The sequence below is a fragment of the Leptonychotes weddellii genome, chromosome 13 (assembly GCF_054177405.1).
Source record: "Leptonychotes weddellii isolate Sample4059 chromosome 13, ASM5417740v2, whole genome shotgun sequence".
In the NCBI taxonomy this organism is placed as follows: Eukaryota; Metazoa; Chordata; class Mammalia; order Carnivora; family Phocidae; genus Leptonychotes; species Leptonychotes weddellii.
The window spans coordinates 74,131,824-74,156,081 of NC_138381.1; the positions used below are offsets into that span (position 1 = coordinate 74,131,824).

Genomic DNA, 24,258 nt, shown 5'->3' on the forward strand with positions numbered 1-24,258 from the left:
TTAGCTTTCAGCTGGAAAGGTAAGCAATACACCTTCACTGTCCTACCTCAGAGGCATATCAACTCTCCAGGAGTATGTCATAATTTGGTTTGCAGGAAACTTGCATAAGATGTCACACTGGTCCATTACATTGATGGCATTATGCTGACTGGACCTAGCGAGCAAGAAGTAGCAATACTGTAGATTTATTGGTAAGACTTCTGTGTCAGAGGGTGGAAAATAAATCTGACAAAAATGCAGGGGTCTTCTTACTCAGTGAAATTTCTAGGAGTCCAGGAGTGTGGGGCATGTTGACATATCTTGTCTAAGATGAAGGATAATTGTTGTTTTTGGCCCTTTCTTACAGCTAAATAAAAGGGCACAATCTCTAGTGGACCTCTTTAGATTCTGGAGGCAACATATTCCTCATTTGGGCATGTCACTTGGGCCAATTTACCAAGTGACCTGAAAAGCTGCTGGTTTTGAGTGGGGCCCAGAACAAGAGAGGAGTAAACCTCATCTAGGACTTTACCTCCTGTTTTGGTGAAGGGGTTAGTGCATTTTCGGTTGTACGTAGGATAGCTGTATCTTGTTATGTGGGATTATGACCTTGTTATTGTCTCTATTTGGAAATTAAATATCGTTTAAGGAGATGTTTATGGTGCCAAGCTGACAAGGGGTAGACTTATGATGGTTAATCTTATGCGTCAGCCTGACCAGATATTCAGTCAAACACTATTCTGGTTATGTCTGTGAGGGTGTTTTTGGATAAGATTAACATTTGAATTGGTAGACTGAGTGAGGCAGACTGCCTTCCCCTGGATGGGTGGGCCTTGTCTAATCAGTTGAAAGGCTGAATAGAACAATAGGCTGACCCTCTGGCTAGTAAGGGGGAAATCCCCTTCCTGACTTGTACTAGGACACTGGCTTTTTTCCTGCCTTCAGATTCAGACTGAAACACTGGCTCTTCTTGGGTCTTGAGCCTCTTGGCTTACAGACTAGAACTTAAACCATTGGCTCTTCTGGTTCTCAGGCCTTTGGATTTCGATTGGAATTACACCGATGGATCTCCCAGGTCTCCTGCTTGCCATCTGCAGATCTTGGGACTTCTCAGCCATCATCATGGTGTGAGCCAATTCCTTATAATAAATGTCTTTACACACACACACTACACACACATACACACATACACATTCTGTTTCTCTGGAGAACCCTGACTAATACAGTTTATAACCTGGTGGCCCATTTGGCCTTTGTAAATGTGTTTTGTTTAGTTTCTGCTGTATCTTAAATGTCAAGGATTTTATTCAAAGATCCAGATTTCCAGTTTCCTTTAAAAATAGGGAGATCTGACCACACTGTGCTTGCATTCCCACCTGGCAATCATTAGTTAGAGCCATTAGCCTAGGTATCCACTCTCTAATTAATTAGCTACAGTCTCTACCACTCCCTATAGTCTCACATCTGCTCCTCTTCCTTCATTAATCCTATCTACTGGACACTTGGAGGAATTTGAATTTGCAGTTTCTGCTTCACATGTCCCCTCCATCTCTAGACTATGAGACTCAAAATGCAGGGACCATGAGTGTGTTCACCAATGTGCCTCTAGTGTCTGGCACAGTGTCTGCCATAAAGCTAGTGCTCAAAATATATTTGCTGAATGAGTGAATTCGTTGAATGAATGAGTGAATGAATGGATGGATGGATGTTTCCTGCATCAGGACTAAAGCTAGAAGTGCCCCACCACACAGCAACATAGCTCCCTTTCAAAACAACTGGAAGGAGGGGTAAATGGAGCATGACTCCTGATGGGTACGGGGTTTCCTGTTGTGGGTGATAAAAAGGTTTTGGAACTAAATAGATGGAGTGGTTGTATAATATTGTGAATGTACTAAATACCACTAAATTGTTCACTTTAAAATCGTTAATTTTATGTTATATGAACGTTGCTTCAATTAAAAAGTGTCAACAGGAGCCAGACTGCCAAGGTTCAAATCCCAGTTCTGAATTTGCTAGCTGTGAGCTTCACCCTTCTGAGCCTCAGTTTCCTTATGTATAAAATGGGACCAAAAATAGCACCACCCTCCATGGGTTTTATGAGGATTAAGGGAGCTAATGTATACACAGTGCACAAGATCTGGCACATTCTATGTGGTGAGCGAATATTAATTATTCCCGTTATTACTCTGAAGTTAAGTTTCCCTCAGTTCCTCCAGGACTGGGTCAGCCAGAGGCACAGAAGGTTCCTGAGGGCCCAGCAGGGCTGGTCAGGACTCCCAGACCCCGTGGCTGCATCTGACATCTAAGGAAGGGATCAAACATTTCCTGCCCATTAAATTAAAGCAAAGACCGTCCATCGAGGAAGAAATAAAAACTGTAAATATCAAAGCCGATGCATAACTTTCCTGGGCTTCTGTCGCAACTTCCTTTCTTTAATAATTATTGTTTAAAAGAAGAAGTCTGGGACAGAATGGGGTGGGGTTGGGTAGATGGGTCCTCTATTCCATTTAAAGTTTACTGCTTGCATTAACTTGTGTCCCCCTATCAAATATCTGCAGTCACAAGGAACTAGCCAGTGGCTGTTTGCTCTTCGGACATTATTTATTGCTGGTGTAAATTGGCAAGATCTCCCCCGGTACATAACTTTTTTCCCTGACTTGTTTCTTTCCAGAAGATCCCAGACTGGGGGGCCAGTCTCACAGACGCCAACAGAACAATCTTCTTTCAACAGCATTAATTATCTGTATGGCTTTCCATAACAACAAAAGAAAAAATCTTGACCCCACTGCCTGCCAATATTTAAGGCACTTGGAGAGGGAAATCCTTTTATCTTTGCATCTCCCAGAGCAGTTTAGTTTGATGAAACATCCTTCCTACCCCCCCCCTTTTTATATTCCGAACTTTCAGGCCTGATTAATTCTCCCCATCTCTGTAAAAGGGTGTATATACTCTTGAGTGTTGACTTGATTTTATTCTATAAACACATCCTTGCAAGAAATTAAAACAGCTTAGCTTACCCTTGCTCCAGAAGCTACTATACTCTTAAGAGTCTTATTCTTCACTAACAGAAGGGGGAAGAAATCAACAGATTTGTAGAGGAGGACAAGGGTGGGGGCAGCCAGAGAATGTGGAAAATGGAATATGAGTTGAGATTTCTTTAAATTAAAGTTAAGGATTAAAGGCATCGGGCTTTCAAGAGTTATCGTGAAAGGCTTTTTAGCAGTCCCAAGTGGACGGGCCATAATCTTCTTTTTAAATGGCTATATTTAGAGCACACAGCACTCAGGCAGTCCAACCAGAAACTTCCAGCAGGGGACTGCATGCAGGATGGAGGATGGTGTTCTGATATTAGCTGTAGAAATGTGATTTACTCACCCAGGAGTGATTTGTTTTCAAGGAACATATAGCACCTAGAAAGAGCACATATATTTTAAATATCAGTGGAAGGGGTTCACTGCCAGAGTCATGTGAAGAGTAAACCTAAGAAGTTGGGAAGGCAAGACCTCACCCTAAATGCTCCACCATTCAAGGGGTGTCTGATTCATACCTATAATGACACCTCTCATTAAAGCACCCATGGATTATAACTTATACAGATGTTTTACAATTGGAAAAATTTTCTTAAAACCATGCCTCTCTTATCAGACCAATTAGTCAATAAGGAAAGTATGAAGGAACTGTATATAGGAAATATATTTATTTCATTCTCTGCCTTCCATTTTAAGCTCCATGATCATGTTTACTAAATCTGAAATCTGACCAAGTTCACTGCTACCCTGGTTGAGGACTACTGGGTGATTTACAATAGTTACTTGAGCACAGGCTACCATCCACATTGAATCAATATGGTAAAGAACAATTCACCCCAAAATATAAGGTACTAAGTTAGGGGGTTTTAAAACAATTTTATTATTTATTTATTTATTTTTAAATATTTTATTTATTGAGAGAGAGAGAGAGCACGAGCAGAGAGTGGGGTAAGGGGTCAGAGGGAGAAGCAGACTCCCTGCTGAGCAGGGAGCCCAATGCGGCGCTCCATCCCAGGACCCCAGGATCATGACCTGAGCTGAAGGCAGACGCTTAACCGACTGACCATCCAGGCGCCCCCCCCTCTTTTTTTTTAACAATTTTAACAAGATTTGTTTATGTTGTTTAACAAGATTTGTTTATGTCTGAAATAAACTGCTAGTGTCGATGCAACCCAAGAGCAGAGCCCTTAAAAATCTGGTGGGCGATAGGCAGGAATCCAGACATAGAAGTTCAGTGGAAACAAGAATACTTTGGGTTTCTGAGACAGCAGGACCTCCTGGGCTGGTCTCAGTGTGGTTTGGTTTTGGCTCATTACTGGAAGTACGAGCAAGTGTTCTAAAATCAAAAGTGACAAAGACCCAACTTGCAAAGCAACATAATCCTCTCCTAGGAAGCAAAAACACGTTTCCTACATTTATCTTAAATTGCAAATCAAAGCAGACCCCCGATATATTTTCTCTAAACTAATCTCCAGCAGCCTGGTAACTTTTAAAGGGGTTTAAATTAGACCTGATTTTTTGTGGTCACTCCCTTCCTCACAAGCACAGTAAAGTATCAAAGGAGCACTGGGCAGTGCTGGGGTGGGAGGAAGCTAGATTCTTCTTCGTGTGCTAGATTCCACCAGGCTTCCCCATATGCCAGTCTTGTCAACAACCCAATACCTTGCAGTGGGGTCAGGGAACCACAGGGTTAAGAAGATCTCCAGGGATTTTGATATCCCCTGCAGATGCAGAACTATGACAACTTGTGGTTTTAAATGGAAGGAATCATGATTTAACCCACAATATTGCCAAGTCTATGCAATTGCTAGTGAACCTGCTAGAAGTCTATAAATCACATCTAAATGCACCAGCTTGTTATTCATTCATTCTTTCATTTATCCAACAATGTTCACTGAGCGCACCTACTACATGCCCGACCCTGTTCAAGCACTGGGGCATATAGCAGAGTACAGGCTAATGGACGTGATCCCAGTCCTTATGGAATTTAGAGAAGCACAACCAAGCAAGCAACTTCAATGCAGTGTTGGACTTGCAGAGATGGGTGTGTGCAGATTTCCCACACTATTTTCTCTTTTTGTCGACATTTGAATTTCTCTACAAGGTTTTTTGCAAAAATATACTAAATGTTAGTCATTTGATCAATGTGTTCATCCAACAAGTATTTGTTAAATGCGGCCCAAGGGTCAAGACTACACTGGGAGAACAAGACAGAAGGGATCCTCACCTTAAAAGAACCGTCTAGCAATGGTAGATTTTTGCCTATCAGACAAGTGAAAACAGCTAAAACTGTTTAAAGAATTTTAGGGGATCGGAGGAGTACTCAACCTGTCAACTTAATGGGATGAACATTCAAGGTGACTGTATGCATAGATTTTAAGAACTCTTTGCACAGGCATGGCCACCATTCAAAGTAATACCATATCAGATAGTGGCTGGAGAACTATGGCACATAGTCTGGCTTATCTCATTTTATAAATAAAGTTTTATTAGCATACAGGCATGTTATCATCTTATCATGTTAACATCTTATCTATGGCTGTTTCACACTAGTGCAGAGGTGAATTCTGTGACACAGACCATATAGCCCACAAAGTGAAAAATACTTACTATCTGGCTTTCTAAAGACAAAGTTTGCCATCTCCTGCCCTGTAGTGTTCTTCACAGAATATTGTTAGGAAAATAAAAAAAAAAAAGAAAGAAAGAAAGCTTTCTAGAATTAAATCACCAATCCCCCAGGTTTTCTTTGATGGTCCAGGTTTTTCACACATTGGGTTTACTTGGAGCTATAAATCTCTGGCTTTAACTGGAAAGCTTTAAAAAATCCTCATGCCCAGGCCACACACCAGTCCAATTAAATTAGATACCCTGGTGGTGGGTCTTGCAGAAAATCTGTGTTTTCCGTTTTTTTGTGTTTTTTTTTAAGATTTTATTTATCATTTATTTGAGAGAGAGAGAGAGTGCGTGAGCTGGGGGAGGGAGAGGGACAAGCAGACTCCGCACCAAGCACAGAGCCTGATGTGGGGCCCGATCCCAGGACCCTGAGATCATGACCTGAGCTGAATCCAAGAGTCAGATGCTTAACTGACTGAGCACCCAGGTGCCCCCCAAATCTGTATTTTTTAAAGCTCTCTTAGGTAATTCCAATGGATAGCCAAGGTTAAGAACCAGTAGCTTGAACAGAGGGGCATCAACCTTGCATTAAATTTTCAAGGGTGAATGCAGACTGTTAGTCCAATGCAGCGGCCTCATGGAAGCTGGCCTGCCCCTGGACCCAGGGCCACTGGGAGGGCCAGCAGGTCCTGGACTGACACAGATGTTGTTACTCAATGGTGAAAGCAGGCAGGGTGCAGGCAGTGGTGTGCTAGTAAATGTTTAACAATTGGAGGGGAAAAAAAAAAAAAGCCCTGATTGCTAGTGCTTGCTCATTTCTGTGGTATAAATACTCCCACTATGGACAACTTCGATCTACCAACTGGACATCACTGAATGCAGAGCTAGGAAGAGATGTAGAGTAGCACATCATTATATAGTATTTCTTTATACAGATGTGATAGATGTAAGTAATCTTGAGAGAGCTTGTTTGGAGGTTCTAGCAGGGGAGCGCAGCTACTCGTATACCCTTGACCGAAGAACGGTCCTCCTCTATCGGGGAAGGTCGTCCTCTAGATGTAAGTAATCTTAAGAGCATATAATAGTAAAGTAATTAGGCAGTGAGGAGTTTTGAATATTATTACCTTGGTTTGAAATAAATATAATTTATTTAACCACAGTAAGTTCGTGGAACTTTACTTTTAATAATGTCTTGCAAAAGTCCTGGAAATTTAACATTTGGCTTTCATGGTGACTAGCACAATAGTCACTTCAGGGACTCACAAGGCCAAGAGAGAGTTTGGAGTTGTCCATACAGGAAAATAACCACGGGAGAGATAGCTCGTAGTTACTAACAGAATTCACATGGCAAACATAGTAAGGTAAAGGAACTGTGGTTGCTTCCTGACAGGATGACCTTGGCACGTTGGTTCATTTCCTGAGCCTCAGATTTCTCACCTTTTAAATGGGGTTATGATAATATGGGCTCTGCAGCCAAGACAGCTTGGGTTCAAATACTGGCTCTGCCACTTCCTACTTTGTGACCTTGAACAAGTAACTTACCCCTCTGAACTTCTGTTTCCTCATCTGTAAAATGGAGATAATTATAGTGTCTACCTGATGTAGGGGCTAAATGTTCTTTTCTAGATAAACAATATACGGCACATGGTAAATAATCAATAAACTTTAGCTCTCATGATTATCTTACATGTTTGTATAGGATTAGATGAACTACTTCTTCACTGGGGGCTATGTCAGTCATTAATACTTCTGTGCACAAGGTAGTATTGCACTTATTGACTACTTGTGCCTGAGTAAGGTCATGTGACTAGTTTTGGCCAATGAGTTAAAAGCAGAGGTGATGTGTCACTTCCAGAATCGAGCATTTTATTGTTGCCACAAGAAGCTCTAGAGCCGTCCATTAGCCTGAGTCCTTGAATAACTGTGATGAGCAGAGCCCACTGCCCACCCATAATGGATATGAAACCTTGGACATGTCAGGTAGGCAAGAAATATGCCTTTGCTGTGTTAAGCCATTGAAATTTGTCTTTTGTTACTGCAATATAAAATAGCCTATACTGACTGATACATGGCTAAATAAACAGCATTCATTACTATTAAGAACATCTCCAGAGTCTCCAAAACTACAAATGTCACCCCAAAACTCTTATCCTATCCTCAACCTGGACCAAATGCCTTTAACAGGAAACTTTAACTAGTACTGGCTCACTGGCAAGATACAGGGAATAAGGTCTGGTATTAACTGTCCAAAACCTACATTTGAATCTGCCACTTGCTAGATCTGTAATCTCAAGCCAATCACATCAGTTTTCTGAACCTCAGTTTGCTGATCTGTGATATGGGAATAATAACAAGGATCAAATTTACTCTTACATTTCCAGGCTGTTGTGCAACTAAAATGAGAGAGTGTATTATCTAAAACACAAGCTATTACCACTGGAGGAAATTATGATCTCTGATTATGATAAAGTTGGATTATTTCCACTGCACTTCATCATCAAGCGCCCAAAAAATTCCAATCAAGTTTTTGTTTTGTTTGAATTAACTACCTCTAGATCTAATTCAGAGTAAACTGTATCTCTGATCTCTTCCTGCAGAGAAGTCTACATTCTTGCATCTCTCTCTCTTTCTCATCTTGCTCTGAATCACTGACATTCTACAATATGCCTTGGCCACTTGTCTGAACAATTTCCCTCCTTCTCAGAAAGTTCTTCCTAAAGTCTTCCTTAGAAATGCTTACCCCAGGGATTTAATTAACACTAGGGCCTATATATCGACTTACAATCAAAATGCAGAATGAAATCTATATATCCAAATGATGTCCACAAACCAATTAGTTAACAACACAAAGCCCTTCAACTGCCAACTTCTTACGCATTACAAAAAAAAAAAGAGGTTCTTAATTTCATCACTTTGTTTTCACCACTTCTCAACATTGTGCAGGCCTTGGCATTTCCTAATTATGAGCACAGCCTAATTCAATCAAGATTCTGCCACTGGTTTTTCAAATGCTCCAACTAATGCAGTGAAAGCAACACCTTTTTCCCCCCCCAAACAAATTAATCCTCTGTATAATAATCATTACCTGAAATTTTCATTTTTAAAAAATCATAATTACACATATCTACCTGTCAAGTAAACAGAAGTTCTCAACATATACTGCATGTCAGCAGGAACTAAGAGTTAGGCAGAAGGCCTAGAAAGGGTTTGGAGGGTTAGGCCTTGGTTTCTCTATTAGCAAACAGAGACCAAGGTGTGCATCAAATTGTGAATGACAATAGTCAGTGACCTGAAATGTATTTCATAAGAGCAGGAAGGCATTTGTTCATTTGTAAATCTTTATTGAAAACTTAACCGTGTGCTAGTCTGTGAACAAGACAGACCTGATCCCTGCCTTTATGGAGCTTATCATCTAGAGGCGGGAGACAGACATAAAACAGATAATCATGCAAATAATATTACCATTGTGACCAGTGCCAAGCAGAAAGAGAGGGGGCAGCAGAGTGTAAAACAGGAGCTATATCATCTAATCAGGAGGCAACAAAGACCTCCTTCAGGAGATGGCACCTGAAAAAGGAACAGAAGTAAGCAAGAGGAAGAGCAGGAGAAAGAAAATGAAGACATACTATGTTCATGGATCAGAAGACTCAACATTGTTTAGAAATTTTATTCTCTCTAAATTGATCTACAGATTCAATGCAGTCCTAATCAAAGTCCTAAGAGATTTTTGTTTTTGTAATAACTGACAAGCCAATTCTAAAATTTATATGAAAATTCAAAGGACACAGAATATCCAAAGAAATCTTGAAACAGAAAAACAAGGTTGGAGGACAAGCTATCTGACTTCAAAACTTACTGTGAAGATATAATCAATATAGTATTGCTGTAAGGATAGACATATTGATCAATTCAACAGAATAAAGAACCCAGAAACAGACCCACACATAGATGCTCATTTGATTTTTGAAAAAAAGGCACCAAAGCAATCTAAAGGGAAAAGGAAATTCTTTTAAACAGTGGTGCTGGAACAACAGGATATCCACATGGGGGGAAAAATGACCCTCAAATCTCACACCATACAAAAAAATTAATTTGAGATGAATCAGAGATCTAAACATAGATACTAAAACAACAAAGCTTCTAAAAGAAAATATACAAGAATAGATTCATGATTTCGTAGGACACAGGGGAAAGAATATTCCAGAAAGAGCAAACAGCAGGGACCCTGGAGAAGGAAAGAGTTTGATTTTCTTGGGCGTGGAGGGGACCAAAAGAAGGCCAGCAAGACTGGCATGTGGTGAGTGAGGAAGAAAGTGGCAGAGTTAGAAACACCACCTGCTACAGTGACCTTTATAAAAAAACCTGCACTTTTAGAAATGAAAAGACAAGCTGCAGGCTGGGAGAAAATATCTGCAAATCATGTATGTGACAAAGGACTTACTTCCAGAAAATACAGAGAACTCTCAAAACTCAACAATAAGAAAACAACCCAATTAAGAAATGGGCAAAATATCTGACTAGACACGTGACCAAAACAGATATACACATAGCAAGTAAGACATGAAAAGATGCTCAACATCATTAGCCATCAGAGAAATGCAAATTAAAACCACAATGAAATACGACACACCTATTGGAATGGCTAAAATTGAAAAAGAAAAAAAAACAAAACCCTGATATACCAACTGTTGATGAGTATGTGGAACAACTGGAACTCTTATACATTACTGGTAGGAATGCAAAATGGTACAGCCACTTTAGAAAAAAATTTGGCAGCTTCTTAAAAAGTTAAATATAAACTTTATCAAATCAGCCAGCAATCCCACCCCTACGTATTTACCCTAGAGAGATATAAATTATACTCACACAAAAAGCTGCATGCAAATGTTTATAACAGCTTTACTCATAACTGCCAGAAACTGCAAACAACTCAAACATCCTCCAACAGGTAAATGAATAAAAACTGTGATAGAACCATACAATGGAGTACGACTCAGCAATGGAAAGGAACAAAGTTCTGAGGCACAAAACTACATGGAGAAATCTCAAACACAATGCAGTAAATGAAAGAATGTAGATTTAAAAAAATGTATGTAGTTTTATGTCTATATCTGTATCTATATCTATGTATCCCGCATCATTCCATTTATATGACATTCTGAAAAGGGCAAAGCTATAGAGACAGAGAACAGAGCAGTGCTGCCAAGTGTAAAGGGTGGGTAAAGAGTTTGAATATAAGGGAGCAGCATAAGGGAATTTTGGGGGGTGATGAATCGGTTCCATATTCTGATTGTGGTCAGAGCTCAGAGGACTGTATACTAAAACAAAACAAAAAATTACTGTACGTAAATTAAAAATAAAACTTCACTGGTCATCTCATCTCCTACTTAAGCATTTTGCCATGTTCCCCACTACTACTAGAGGGAATTAGAAGTTCTTAGCCAGATGTTCAAGGCCTCAAAACACCTTCCCAGGCTCCTTCCCAGCCCTTCTCTACCCATCCATGCTCCCTGGCTTCTTCCTCCACTCTAGCTAGCAGGACCTTCAGGGCTCTAGTCCAGGACCTCTCTTCCTCAGGGCCTTTGTTCATGTTGTTCCCTCTGCCTGGACTGTCCTTACATCTGTCCCTCCCTCCGTCCCTGGCAAGCTAGTATTTGTTCCTCCCAAACATGGCTTAAATGCCGCCTCCTTGGGTAGTCTGCCCGAAGCACTGCCCAAACTACATCTTGGGTCAAGGTGTGTACATTCCAAAGGGTTAATACGTGGGAAAAGCAAGAGAGGCAAGGGACATTTGTCCAGTTGAAAAACACAGACTTTCTTAATAAGTCTTATTTAACCTAAAGAAAACGACAAGCTGGAAACTCTCAGGAGATGGAAGTCTGGACAGGGTTCAGCTACTCAAGAGGGAACCGATCCTTAAGTTTTGCCCCTTTGGAGCCCCCAAAGCACACAGCTTGTCCTAAGTTTCCCATGTCCCCACGTCTCCCTGTGTTACAATCTACAGTGAAGAAGCAGTTCCTTCCCCACACCCAGACAGATAAAGGCAACAGCGAAGCCCCAGAACACCACTTAAGACAGATTTCTTAGGCCATGGCTCTGCGAGTCAGAAATAAAAAGTGGGGCTTCAGCATTGTGCAATTAATGCAGCAAACATTGATTTCTGCACTGTAAGAGGCTGGTTCATTAATTCCAGATGCTCCCACCAGTCAAACCGAGGCTCGGCTTCTTTGCAAGATGAGGCAAATGAGAATACTGAATTTTAAAATTCCTTTCTGCAGCAACCTTTATTACCAAACAGAGCATAAAACCCACCCACCCAGACTGCTTAATTCTTCCTAAATAATTAACAGCACCTGCTCACCTCCCCGTTTACATGGGCAAAAACTCATCGCGCTGCTTGATGGATGCCCAAGTGGACTCTTTCTTATGAGAGGAGAGATCAATTGGCCACCGATCTCGGCTACCCCCACCCAATCCTGAACAATCACTGTATTTGCTTAGTGGAATATTCTTCCACGCCTCCCAGCACCAGGACCCCTTTGCTGGATTAGATTTTTCTCTGAATCACCTTTGGAAGGTAAAGACCCAATAGGGACTTCCTAGGAAAGATGTCTGAGGGTCCTTCGAGGAGAAAAAGAAAAAAGGAAGCCCCTGGGAAGAGCCATTTTCCTTTGGAAGAAGCTTCAGCAAGTTGAAAACTTTTTTTTTTTTTAAGTTAAATTCTCTTTTAAAATCCTTGGCAGGGGCACCTGGGTGACTCAGTTGGTTGGGCATCTGACTCTTGGTTTCAGCTGGGGTCATGATCTTCTTGGAGTCATGGGATCGAGCCCCATATGGGACTTGGTGCTCTGCACTCGTTGCTCAGCTGGAAGTCTCCTTGTCCCTCCCCTTCTCCCTGCCCCCCACCTGCCTGTGTCCCCCATGCACCTGCTCCCTCTCTAATAAATAAAAATCTTTAATAAAATAAATAAATATAAATTAAAATCCTTGGCAGATTTAGCAAGGCTCTGAATCTGTAATTCAAGTCCAAGAAGGCACAGGAATTGGCCAACCATATTACTGGGTTTTCTTGCTATTCAGTGGAGCCTTGATATGCAAAGTGTGGCCCATGAAGGTAGCTCAGCATCACCTGGGAGTCTGCTAGAAATGCAGACTCTCAGACCCCATCCAAGTCCTAGTGAATTAGAATCTGTATTTAAACAAGATCTGGAGGTGATCCATGTTCATATTAAAGTTTGAGAAGCATTGGTTCAAGTTGTCTGTTTCAGAGAAGTAACAATCAGGAAAGACCACTGTCATCTCTGTTGGGAGAGTAAGAATGCCTTTTGCTTGCCTCCTGTAAGCTAAGACATCCAGCCCTGCCATTCCAAGAATCACCATAGCACTCAGACAAAACCTTCCCATAAGGCCACCAGCTAAGGTGATCAGGTCACTGACCCAGTGATCATATCCTGGCATGGTTCAGAAAACCCCAAAAGATGAAGCCCTCGGTGTTATTCAAAGGGTGGTCCCTGGACCAATGGCATCAGCATCACCAGGGAACTTTGTATACATGCTAAATCCCAGGGCACTCCAGGCCTATGATTCCCCAGGAATCAGAGAAGCTCTCCAGGAGAGTCTTGTGCACACCAAAGTTTGAGGACTCCCGATTGAGATCTCTTGCCAAAAGGACTCCAGTGAAGTAGAAATCTGAAGGCCATACTGACATCTGATGGCTATACTGTTTCAGTGGACTCCCTCAACTGGGACTCCAACTCAATGTGGGCCTTGGAGTTGGGGGAGACCCACCCTTGTTTTCTTTCAAATGAAGAAGAAGTTGGGAGAACGGAGTAAAAGTGAATAAAGAGTTCCCACTAGGTCATTAACCTGGGACAGGGCTGGGAAAGTGATGAGGTGTCTGGGATCCAAGTTCAAAGCCACTGCCCTGAACTAATGATGAGTTCTTTGGTGAGAGGCATCAACAGGCCCAAACCCTCCCCTCACCTGTAGCCCATCCTCTACCCCACTCTCCCAATTCACATGAACAGTTTCCTTATCCAAGAGGAACTCACGGATGAAACACTCGGTCTTTTGAATGTGTGGGTTCCCACCTTTGTGCCTCCCCAGCCTTCTCAGTTATCCTGGGGAACGTAACAAAGATTTCATGCACCAAATACCATCCGGCTCCAATTGTCATTTCAGGATTCGCACCGTTTTAATGAATGCCAAAACTGTTTTTTCACTTGATAGAGCCTGACAAGACCAACAATCATAGATTAGAGAGAAACTTCTTGCTTTTCAACAAAGGTTAATAAATAGTGACAGCATTAAGTCTATTCTGATTAACTATGCTGAAAGATATTATTGCTGTTTGTAACATGAAATCATTATTGGATTAAGCACAGCATATAAAAATGAAATGTGAGTTTTAATCTCAAACACAGACATTCAGGCTGCTCAGATAAAGGCGGGGATAACACTCAGAGGCCCATATTAATTTTTAAGTTGTTCTGGTGAAGGGATATTATCTGTCATTTGTCTGGTCTGTATTTGATGGTTCCTCGGTGAACTCTTCTTGCCCGCCCCCCGCCCCCCACCTCCCAAAGATGCAAAGAGCAGTGACAACCCTCCTTTGCTAAGTCATATCACACTGAGTGTTAAAGCATGGCAGGAGGCAAACAGGGATCCAGGGACAGCAGGGGGCCTCAGCCTTCTAGAGGTTCTCTGACTTCAAAGACCTTCCCCAAGAAAATGGCAATCCCAAGGAGGGGATGTGTTGGAGGTTGGCGAGACCCACCCACATTTTCTAACTGAAGACACTGGGGGAAAGGAGTAAAAGTGAATAAGAGGCTCCTAGTGAGTCATTAACCTGGGACAGGGTTGGGAAAGAGATGACATCCAAGTTTAAAGCCACTGTCTTGCCCCTTCCCTACCATCTCATCCACTGTGGACATTGAAAAGGCCCCTAGTTCAAGATACTTTGTGTATTCATTCATTCAGCACCCAGAATGTGATCTCTAAATACCATTTCCCAGTAAAAGGATCCAGGACTCCTATAGCTGAGTCCACAGCTGAAGTGGGAAATATACAAGGAAATGTTTCCTTCCTGGAAGGCAAGGAGGCTGTCCAAGACCACTAGAGGAGTCCAAAGGATTCAGAGGCTGACTTGCAGAGGCCCCATGCACCTGTGTCCCATCAGAGGGCATGAATAAGGATAAGAACTTAGATGGACGAAGACACTTCAATTATGCTTGCACCCATGGGTTTATAATATTTTAAAAACAAGCAAACAAAAAAACCCCCTCTCATTGGCCCCTTTTGGAGGATGCCAGGGAACCAACTCTTTATTTTGAAAACTGGCAAATAAAGGGAAAGAATTAAACATTTATTTTCCCTTTCCTGGGCACACTTTCATTCAGCAAATAATTGATGAGGGGTGGTTTCTCTGTAGAGACATCTTCCAGCTAAGAAAGAGAGGGACAGAGTCAGTGTATGAACATTTTGCAACCTTTAATGAATTAATGGACCTAGGCAATGATTATCAGTGGGCATGAAACCCAGTGGGTGAAGAGCTGATAGGGAACTTGACAATGCATGGATTAGGCTGACAGCTCCTGAACCCACTGATCAATCTCAATGTCAAAGAAAGGGAGACAGCCAGACCTCGTGTGCCTCCTGACAATAGGGCACATTGCCACCCGTGATGTGGTCTTGCCAAAAATATCGAACTGGTATCTGATCAAGCCTCGGGGCTACTGCCAGTTCACAGGAGACCCAGGCGATGGAGGAGAGTGTTAAATGAGACCACAGGTACATGTTCAGCCAGAGCCAGTGGAAGGAAACTGTGGGACAAATAGCCTGGCTAGAAAAAAAGAGGAAAACAAAGAGGGAGAGCAGGAGGCTAGGACAGAAAGACAGGGCAGAGATCAGGGGAGAAGAGAGGGGACAGAGAGGGAGGAGGACACAGAATAAAATATGAATCCATGAGTCCCTAGTGATAGAAATAAATAACTGGATAAACAAAGGAGCGAGAAGGTAAAGCTCTTCAACTAATAAATTCAGAAGTAATGATGGAAAGAGAAAATCACCATTTGGCAAACACCACAGCAGTAATTGTTTCAGGCAAGAAGCAACAACATATGCTAAAATTAGTGGGCAAAAGAACGATGAGTAACCGAGTATTTACATTGTCTCAAAATGTTTCCCCCAAGATACTTATTAATAATGAAGGGAAAAATAATAACTTCACAGTGGAGATTCCCAGCCAACCTCACCTTAAACAAGTGACCAAGTTAACATCACTCGTAATGGGACAAATGGATATCATGTGCCTCCTGATAGGATGTACTGAGAAGGACACAATATAACTCTGGTGGTATTTCTGCCAAAAATGAGTAAACATCCTACATTCACAAACCAAAGGATATTCTACAAATAATAAATGGCCAGTTCTCATCAAAAAGTGTCAAGTTCGTGCAACCACAAGAGCGCTGCCCATTAGAGAGTGGCCTCAGATTCTCCCTCACTGTGACACAGTCCCTAAAAAGTCTATTTGAGATTCACATATCAAACAGTTCTCTTTTTCACTTGGTCCTACAAGGCATCTGCCTGCATCCCAGCACTGAGTGCAGAGACAGTCATTGAATAAATGAATTCAATGAATATTAACAGCTTAAACAAAAAAAGGATTTTTACTGGCTCACATGACCTGAAAGTTCCAGGTCATCTGGCTTCAGGCATGGCTGTACCCAGCTGCTCAAATGGATGTTAATCTCACACTGCTCATCTCCTGGCTCAGCTTTCCTATGTGTGGGTGGCTTTGTTCTCAGCCAGGGTTTTCCTCTGGCAGCTCTGTTTCACCAGCTTGGCAACTCCCAGGGAAAGAAAGTACCTCTTTCCCAGTAGTTTTAGCAAACGTCCCAGGATTCACTGATTGGATCAATTTAGGTACATGAGCTTTAATCTGTTCCAGATTAAAGGAGACTAAAGGGACATGACAACTAATGCAATGCATGGACCCTGGACCACAAAAAGACATCAATAGGCAACTGACAAAATTTGGGTAAAATCTGTACACAAGATCATAGTGTGGTGTCAGTGTTAATTTCCTGACTGTTCTGTGGTCTTGTTGAATGTTAACATTTAGGGAATCTGGGTAAAGGGAATATAGGGAATTCTTTGTACTATTTTTGCAACTTTTTGTAAATACTTTGGAAACTATTTCAAAAGGCAAAGTTAAATAATAAAATGTTTAAATATATTATGTGTGAAGCCTTCCCTAACTGCCTTACCTCAAGAGGTTCCCTCTAGACAGCATTTCACAACACTCTTATTTTGCAACACTGAGAATTATAAATTCACTCTGGCTTCTTTGCTGAATGCATTCTCTCTCCCTAGCCTGTGGGCCCTCTGCACCTAGGGCACTTTCTTATCAGAGGGGATCACTGTATTCCCTTCACCATCCCCTCCTGTTCCAATGCAGTTTTTATTACTCTTTTTAATCACATGTTCCTCTGCATTGGGCTCATTCATTCATTTGTCCAGTCGGTAAATATCTGAGGGCACAGGTGTGCTAGGTAAACAATAGATGTTGAGAACCCAGTGGTGATCCCAACACACACCTTTGTTCTGTGTCCATCAGACCGAAATCTCCACGGGACAGAGCCCATGTCGGCTTTGTTTCCTGCTCTGTCTCCAGTGCCTGTCACACAGTTGGCTTTCAAAAAGTACCCACTGAATGAATAAATGGATGCATGGCATTCACACCTCCACTACCTCCAGCACCCACAGCAAGCATGCTAAGTGATCCCAGAACTCTTTCCCTTTAAGCCTGGCCAAACAGGCAGGCAATGTGTTTGCCTAAATACACAGAAGCCTCTGTCATCATCCGTTTTAAAGAAGGAATGAGGGTCAAAAGGCAGGAGGAAGTGACTGGCCTTCGAGCACTGATAGAACCCAGTCCCCTGATATCCAGCCCTGTGTAGGTCCCGCTGTCCCATGAGGTAGGAGACATTTCTACAACAGCCGCCAAGTTTTAGATAATTCCTGGGCCTCCTTAGACCTCACACCAACCTCCTTCTCGGTCCCCTCCAGTACATTCCCCTCCCCTGGTTTACTCCAGCTCAGGCGGACAGGCATGGAAACATCCCCCCCCAACAGGGTTACTGTGCTCATGTTTCAAACACCAAAGAAACTGACATGAATATGACCTCAAAAGCTGAGGGCTGCCTGCTTCTGACACTCAAGCCTGTCCTGAAACAGGGACCACGGACAGCTTGCCCATCGGCTGTGCCACTGCATGGCACTTAGTCATACTTGATTTTCTATTTGCCTCTATTTGTTTCCCGGGTTTACAACCAACTGAACCCGCTCCCTCACCAAGCCATGAGGTAACCAATGGTTGCAGGTATGGATTAAGTTCTACCTCTGAAAAGCAAGCAAGTCCCAATCCTTTTCTGGGCCTCAGTTTCCCCATTTGCTAATAAAAGAGGGTGGTTTGAAGTTAGACAGCCCTGGGTTCAGATCCCAGCATAGCCACTTCCGCAGAGACTATGCGGGCAAGTACAGAACTGCTCCCCGCCTCAGTTTCCCCATATGTGAAATGAGTCAATGCTGTGAGGCTCACAGGGGTTGTGGATGGAAAGTGTCAAGCCCGTAGAACAGGTGTCTGACAGATAGTACATGCTCCTTCCATCGAGAACTCCCGGAGGCAACAAAAGAACTCAGTGGGGAACACGGAGAAAAGAATTGTGATGTCTACATGACATCTTTGCCTGACTGAATTAGGCAGGGAATCTTGAGGAAGGATATATGTGCCCCCGTCGGATGTCAAAAAAAGTTCCTACAGAGAAGAAACTTAGACGGCCCAAGGACTCAAACAACCCACATCTGGTGGGTGCGCTGTGTGAGGGGTCTGCAGGCTCGCCACAGAGCTGGAAGACTGCCTGGTCACACCAGGCCTTGATTCGAGGGACAGGGTGACTGTCACCAGAAGCTACAGATGTTACAAAGGGTCTCAGTTTCCTGCTCTGTAAAATGAAGATAAGGCGCAGATTCAATGAGATGGTGTAAGTCAACACAGCCCAATGCCTGGCACATAATTAGACCTCAACCGAAAGAAGGGGTGTTACTTATTATCACTGCTTCTGAATTTCAGAAGGAACAAATGTGATACATTGAGCTCATCCATTACCCATTTCACCTGACTTGCTGGAATAACTCTTCTACCACATCCCTGCCCTTCCCTGTCCCCCTCCCCTCTCTGGGCCATACTGGACAACAGCTGGTCCCCCATCTCACCAGATGCTTCCATACCTCCCTACCTTTGGGCCTACCAATTCCTGATACAAAAGTGTTGTTCACTCTCCCCTTTCTATCACATCAGAAGTGTCGTCATTCAAGGCCCTTGCCTTCCACGAGAAGGCTTGTAGGATTTGCTCCATCAAAATCCATCACCCCCTCCCTCGTGCTCCCATGGCACCTTGCTTCTGTATCAGCAAGTGATACCAATTATTAGTTGCTAGTATCATCACTGTAAGAGGAGTTGCCATTAATTACCACCAAGAGAAATTCTCAGTCTTCTGGACAACTCCCCACAGCAGGCATCATTGTTCTCTTCACCTTACAGACAAGAAAACTGAGTCAACAAAGAGGGGAAGCCATTTGTGCAAGGTCACCTAGCCAGGAGGCAACAGAGGCGGACTTCAGCTTTGGGTCTCCGTGGCTCCAAAGCCCTTCCTCTCTTCCATGCAGGTGGGAGGCTGCATGCCCCATTTCCCGGAGGCCCTGAGTAACGGGCCGTGGAGGGAGAAGCAGAGCCATGCACAAGCGAGCATACACACGCAGGCACACAGCCTTCTGGCTTCCCACAGCGGCCCTCTCCTGAATTTCAAAACATCTCCCCTTCGCTGAGTCACCTTCCTGGGAAGAGGAGGAGAGAGATCAATACTTGTTGCCTATCAACTCGGTTATCAAATCAACCAGCATCAGCCCCTGAGGCCACAGCCGATTATTCCAAAACCCCCAAACCCCATTTCATTATAGTTAAAAGAACATTTCCTTTTAATCACCCCCAAATATTTCTGAGGCAGAGGAAAGAAATAAGACTGCCCAGGGAGAAGAGCAGACGATGCATCTTTACACAGAAGGGCACAGCGCAGCGCGCGGGGGCAGCAGGTCCTTCTCGGTGCAGGGACTGCTCGGCCCTTGATGTGGCTCCCGGGTCTATTGTGGGGGCAGTGAGGAGCTGCTTACAGGGCTGACTGGCCAAAGGTAGCTACTTAGAGGAGAGCTGGCCACAAGACATGGCAGTGGAAACCTGGCCAGGAGAAACACAGTGTTTCAAGAGAACACCAAGGCTGAAGTCCCATTCATCCTCTGCGCGAACCACATGGCCCCCACACTCCCGTCCTTCCTTGTGAAGAAGCACTGACATTCTCGGAGGGCCACAGCGGGCTGCAAGCTCAGGTGGACAGTCCAGGTGAAGAGCAAGGGCTGAAGTAGAAGTTAAGGTAAATGGGGCAGGGGCCCCTCTGACACTTGGTGCTCTGTAATCTTGGGGGGGGTCTCTGAAGCTCACTGGGCTGCAGGTTCCTCCTGTTAAATAGCTATTGAGTTTATAATCCCCCTGTCTATTGTGACTCTGAAAACAGCACGGCAGTAATGGTACCAGTACCGATAATGGTTGAGTCGATGAGCACTCACTGTGGGCTGGGTCCTTTCCTAAACACATTATGTGAATTATCTTATTTTACAGATGAGGAACTGGTAGCACAGAGAGGTGAAGCAACTTGCCCCAAACACACAGCCACAGGGCACAGAGCTGGGATTTGAACCTGGGAGAGCCTGGCCTCGGGAGAGCCTGGCCTCTGAATTGGGCTCCTTCCCCCTTTCCCACCTCCCCAACTGGTCTGGGTGAGGTCTAGGCTTCGGACCCAACCATAAATGGATGCGTTCAGCAAGACAATTCCTGGGGTTCCCTCTGGACCCTATTGACCCACGACCCCCATGAGCCATCCTGGGATTTGGCTTCTAAATTAAATGCTGCTTAATGCCCCAAGTCCATCAATAAGCACTTATTAGGTACCTACCATATCTTTTATATTAGGTATGGGGTGGGAGAGGGGAAAGAAAGGCAAGAAATGAAACTCTGGTCTGCTAGGGACCCTGGCCTGATATGAACACAGTGCAGGTAGGACATAGCTGAATTAGATACAAAGCAAGAAAAAAGATGCCCTAAGAAAGAGAAAAAATACAAAAGACGGTAAGGGCAAAAAGAAAAGGTGGCAGCTATGGATCTCAAGCAGGATTTCAAGGGCAGGCAGGTTTGAGATAGGTGAAAGAGAGGAGAAGAACACTCTCAGTGGTCAGAACAGCTCGGGCAAGTGCATGGACCTAAGGTGGTCCAAGTACAATGGATCCTGGGGCTTTTGCTAGAGCTACTGGGAAAGAGGTGCTTTCTTTCCCTGGGAGTTGCCACGCTGCTGAAACACAGCTGCCAGAAGAAAACCCTGGCTGAGAACAAATCACACCCACACGGAGGAAAGCTGAACCAGGAGATGAACAGGATGAGAGAACATTATTTGAGCAGCTGGATACAGCCATGCCTGAAGCTAGTGACTTGAAACTTTCAGGTCATGTGAGCCAATAAAAATCCTTTTTTGTTTAAGCTGTTTCCAGGTGAGTTTTTCTCACACACAATCACAAGAATCCTACCCATGATAGTGGAGAGTGCCCCCGATTCTCCCTCACTGTGACACCGTCCCTGAAAAGTCCATTCGAGATTCACGCATCAGTTCTTCCCTTTCACTTGGTCCCACAAGGTGTCTCCAGGCATCCTGGCACTGAGCACAAAAATATTCATTGAATGAATGAATGACGTCTCCCCCACAGTCAGTGCACCACCTGTCTGTCGAGGTCACATTCACCACCTCAAATCCAACCCCTCGTCTTGGACTTACGTGATAATGTCTCAATTTTCTGCCAGCTCCTCTACCTCTGGCCATCACAATCACAGTTAGGTGATTAACTCTAGGAGATGTTCCAGGCACCCACAGCTCTGCAAAGTGTTCATTGCTGGAGGAGGGATGTCCAGATCAGGCCCCCTCCTTCCGTGGGAAGCTACCAGATTGTGCCTGAATCCAATCTCCCCCCTTAGCTGCAGTAAGCTCAGGAGCATAATCCACCTGCTCATCCAACAAGCATGTGTTGAGCAACAACTACACAGCAGACCGTTTGCTCCAATGAGTCTGGTTATAGGACTGGGCACAGGGGCAAAAACCCAGCAGAATTTCTTTTCCATGATATAGAAGAGGCTCCACCCCCACAAGCTAATAAAACCCTTAAGATAAGAGTAGTAGCTCCTGTAGGCAGGAAACTCACAAACTTATCTGTTGATAATAATAAAACGTTTTAAACTAAAACTAAAGATAGTCCCCCCCCCCCCGTCCCATAGACATCAGGGCATCAAGGTTGAATTTTGTCAATATTTCTATTATACTGGCAAGGAATGCCTTGCAAAAAGATAAAATAGTAATAATTACAACAGTTTTTTAAAAGAAATCATTTACCACACCAAATGCCAGGCTAAATGTTTTAGCTATACTGTTTCATTGAATCCTTGCTACAACCCTAAGCAATGGGGAACTGGAGGCTCAGAGAGGTTAAGTAAGTGGCCCAAAGTCACCCAGAAACTGGAGGAAGCAGGATTTCTATCCAGATCTGGAAGATTCCAAAACACCTCCAAACCTCAGCTTTCTCCTTTATTAATGTAGGGATAAGCAGAACCGACTTCAAGGGGTTTCTACAAAGGCTAGATGAGATAATGCACGCAAAGTGTTTTAGCACGTGGCCTTGCCCGTGTGAAGGGCTCTACCGGCTAGACTGGGTATTTCATCCTCAGTGTGTTTGACATGGTTTAAGGCAGGTGGGCTCAGGGCACCATGTGGGGCCAGGCTCAGTGGAAATTCCCTTCCATACGCGGCTCTCCCTCCGCTGTCTGCCACGGATGCTCAAATGCCAGTCGCCTTTTGACAAGTGCACAAAACAGTTTTGGGTGCCTACAGCCTGCTGGATCCACCCTGGCAGGGAGAACTGCCAGGTGGCTCTCTCGCCGCCTGGCTTCTGCCCAGAGTGACTTAACCCAAGTCTGTACCTGCTTGCCAAATCACTGGAGGAAAGATGAGCATAGCATGTGGCCCAGCCCACCCACGCAGGACACGCACCCTAGAACCCATGCCATGTTCTCCCTGGCACTCCCAGCTGGGTGCCTGGCACACAGCAGCTGCCTGACAACATAGAGTGGGCAAGACTGCAGAAAGAGTAGGTTACAAGTTGTGTTTAAAAAAAAAAAAATGATGATATTGTATGCTGACGGGATGTTTTAATCTGGACTCAGGCATTCCAGAAATAACAATAGCTCACGCTCTACAGCACTAACCTTTATGTAAGGTAAGGAATTTAACCCTCACAACATCCCATGCAGTAGGCACTATTATTAGCCCAATTTTACAGATAAGCAGACTGAGGCACAGACAAAATGGCTTGTCTATGATCACACACAGGTAAGATACACCGAACCCAGGCTGTTCAGCCCACACAAATCTGCCGTGTTCAAGAAAGGACCTGAGGTAACAAGTGAGAGACAGCCTTGAGGCTGCCACTTTCATGCTTCCCATTTTGCAGACAAGAAGACTGAAGCTCAGAGAAGCTGAGCAACATGCTCAAGGCCACAAAGCATTTGAAGCCAGGCTTCAGATCTGCATTCAGAACTGGTTCCCGATCACATTAAATTTGGCACAGCACCTGGTTTCTACTCTGTAAAGTCTGACTCCTCCACACCAGCCACCTCATCTTGCAGAGAGTGATACCACAAAAAACAAATCCCAAAGATGGGGAGGTGAGTCAGATGGGGACGGGGATTGAAAAGAGGTTCCCCTGGCCTCATGGAAAAGCCCAACAGCCACCAGGTTCCCTGCAGGGCATGGGTTTTCTGCCCTAGAGAAATGACTGTGGCTGGCTGCACCACATGGGCGGGGAGGGTTCAGGGCTGCTGCAGTGTGGCCATCTTGGGGAGCCCTGACCATCTACAGGGCTGTGGCCAGAGCCCCCACCACCCAGCTCAGGGAAACCAGGCCTGGGGCAGATCAGCAACTGTCTAGTGGAGGCTCCCGTTGTTGAGTGCAGGTGTGCTTGGAAAAAGCACATTCTGTACCATAAAATAACTTTATATTTAGAAAGCAGCATCCCTTCCACAAATAAAACACACATTTGCGGGGCGCCTGGGTGGCTCAGTTGGTTAAGCGACTGCCTTCGGCTCAGGTCATGATCCTGGAGTCCCGGGATCGAGTCCCGCATCGGGCTCCCTGCTCGGCAGGGAGTCTGCTTCTCCCTCTGATCCTCCTCCCTCTCATGCTCTCTGTCTCTCATTCTCTCTCTCTCTCTCAAATAAATAAATAAAATCTTTAAAAAAAAAACACACACACTTGCTGTTTGGCCCAAGCTGCAAAGGTAAAGCTTGTTAAAATCTCAGCTAGAGCAGGGTGGGTTAAAAATGCCACGAACCCCAGAGGCATCTGTGTTTCCTGATCTCTGACCCAAGCTGAAGGCAGCGGGGAGCCTGGGTGCCTGTCGCCAGTGCTGCAAGGCTATGTTCTCAAAC

At 44.0% G+C, this 24,258-nt stretch overlaps 2 protein-coding genes across 8 annotated transcripts in view; one reads left to right on the forward strand and one right to left on the reverse strand.

Annotated features, from left to right (window-relative positions):
• Positions 1 to 24,258, reverse strand: part of CUX2 (cut like homeobox 2) — a 254,233-nt gene that overhangs the window by 172,369 nt on the left and 57,606 nt on the right. The gene's annotated exons all lie outside the window — the stretch shown is intronic.
• Positions 1 to 24,258, forward strand: part of HVCN1 (hydrogen voltage gated channel 1) — a 542,590-nt gene that overhangs the window by 169,966 nt on the left and 348,366 nt on the right. The gene's annotated exons all lie outside the window — the stretch shown is intronic.